Genomic DNA, 2,199 nt, shown 5'->3' with positions numbered 1-2,199 from the left:
CCCCCAGACCCCCCTCCAGTGTGTCCTTTACACACATTACAAGTTTTCTGATGCTCCTGTTAAAGAGGAGAAACACACCTGCTCTACCTGTGTGTCTCTGTTGTATGAAACTATGGCTGATTGTCAAACTGTATTCTTAGTGAGTTTAAAGGACCGATGCACTACATAGTTTAATAAAGGTGAACATTATCTCAGTTAATATTGTTTGACTATTATTGCATCACAAAAGAAACATTTAGTGTTCATTTTATGATGTGTGCAGACAGTTAAACTGAGCATGTCATGTACCAAATGTTTAGTTCAAGAATAAATGTTTTTAAATCAAATTTTGCTATAGTGTCGCGGATCACAACGTTAGTACACAAACCAGATGTAGCAAATTCTTTTAGGTATTTGAACACAGGTAGGCCAAATGCATCAATTCATCTGGTGAATGAAAGAACCACTCATCAATATAATCTGATCTGATTGTAGCTTAAAACCCTATTTATGCTTCTTTATTTAAAAGAATACCCCCTCCCCCCTTTTTTTTACTTATGCACCTCATGCACTGGCATGGATAGAGGCCCACTGACATCAAGAGTGTACAGGGCCCAGAATTTGGTGCTACACYCCTGGGTGGAGGATACAATAAGCTGGGACTTGGACTCCCTCTGGCTGCTTCGGTGYGATTTTTGAATGGACCAAGGCAGCAAGGAGGGTTAAAGCTGGTTAAAGCCAGCCACCTCTGGTCCGTATTTGTGCCGCAAAGCAAAGTAATAAAACAAACCAAAAAGGTAAATTTGTGAAAAGATAAGCTAGAGAAGCWGCTAAATAATTTGATGACATCTGGTCTGTGCCACTAGTGGGTTGCAGGATTRAATGGCAACAAACAGATTTATTACTGAGGGAAAACTGATGATTATGCATAGCAATATTTATTTAGCTTAAAAAATTACGCACAAAGGAAATCACTACACAGAGTTAATTCATCATGTTATGAAAACGAAGAGGGAAACATCCGTCACACGTTTAATATGTTGGGGTTCACATCAACCCAGCTGAGTTCTGCTCCACACCTCRTTGGTTCTGTGATGCTTACCTCATTTCTGAAAACTCACCACTGTGTGAGACGTGGCTGTCTCCATTGGTGATTTACGAAAGACCAGAGGCAGTAGAACAACAGACAGTATGGTCATTTTGTGCATGAATGCAACTCACGTTTTCAAAGCATCTCAGATGTTCACATCCCATTACAACAATTAAACCACTCAATCCATAAAGGTCTACAGATGCTGCCTGCTGCTTAGAAGCAGATTAATCTGTACCGTGTATTTTCTACTCAGGAGGAGGTCCTGCAGAACATGCAGATCCCAGAGCTTCTTGGTCAGGASGGGTTTCTGAGGGGGTCATCCCTATGTTCCTTCCAGTACAACCTATGCCTATGTTAAGTCTCCTCTCCACCTTGTCAAATAATCAGAGCATATTATCAAACAGTCAAACTTACCTCTCCAGGTGGTTCTGATTTCCATCCCAGCTTAACTTGTTTGTCAGAACTGAAGATTTCCACTAAAAATAAGAAGAAAATTAGACCTAGTTACTCTTTTTTAACTGAATCAGAACTCTCCTGGGTTTGTTAAGGGCTAATGTTAGAAAGTGTTGCATATGTAAGTTCATTTATACCAGTGGTTCATTCTATAGGAGAAAAACTGCTAATTTTTTAATAAAATCAAAACCAAAACTAAACTAAAATTGATTCAAATTGTTAAAAGCAAAACTTTCAGTTCAGATCTTGTATGATCAGTTAGGCCTGTATGAACTGGAGATTAGWTTCTGTTACCACCAGAACAATTTTTATCTCAGTATCTGGAAAGCTGATCATGTCAGTCATTTTTTCCCCCGTCGCCGAGACATGGGAATTTAGAAATGATTTATGTTAGTCCATCAGTCTGTCCATCYRTCCATCCATTACAATTTCACATAGAAAGACTAAAATACACAAAACTTGGTATGAGTCATCCCTGTTGCATGTCCGACCATATCATGTGGTCATATGACATCATCAAAGTCCCACCCCCTAACAACAGGAAGGCCTGATTCCTCCTCAGCACCCACTACAATTATTAAAAAAAAACAGACCTAAACCATGCTTGGATCTGGAATCATGATACAGTCATATGAAAAAGTTTGGGCACCCTTGTTAATTTTCCTGATTTACCT

General features: G+C 39.2%; 1 protein-coding gene across 1 annotated transcript in view; it reads right to left on the bottom strand.

Moving 5' to 3' along the window:
- The window catches only part of LOC106526362 (ephrin type-A receptor 4), a 13,474-nt gene extending 11,970 nt beyond the window's left edge, over positions 1-1,504 (bottom strand). Inside the window, exon 1 of the mRNA XM_014020953.1 lies at positions 1,487-1,504. The gene's annotated coding sequence lies outside the window, so the exon portion shown is untranslated. The remainder of the gene's footprint in view (positions 1-1,486) is intronic.
- Between the last annotated feature and the right edge of the window lie 695 nt (positions 1,505-2,199).

This window comes from Austrofundulus limnaeus, unplaced genomic scaffold (genome assembly GCF_001266775.1).
Source record: "Austrofundulus limnaeus strain Quisiro unplaced genomic scaffold, Austrofundulus_limnaeus-1.0 Scaffold274, whole genome shotgun sequence".
Classification (NCBI taxonomy): Eukaryota; Metazoa; Chordata; class Actinopteri; order Cyprinodontiformes; family Rivulidae; genus Austrofundulus; species Austrofundulus limnaeus.
The sequence above is the reverse complement of the archived record's forward strand: the minus strand, read 5'-3'. Positions and strand labels throughout refer to the sequence as shown.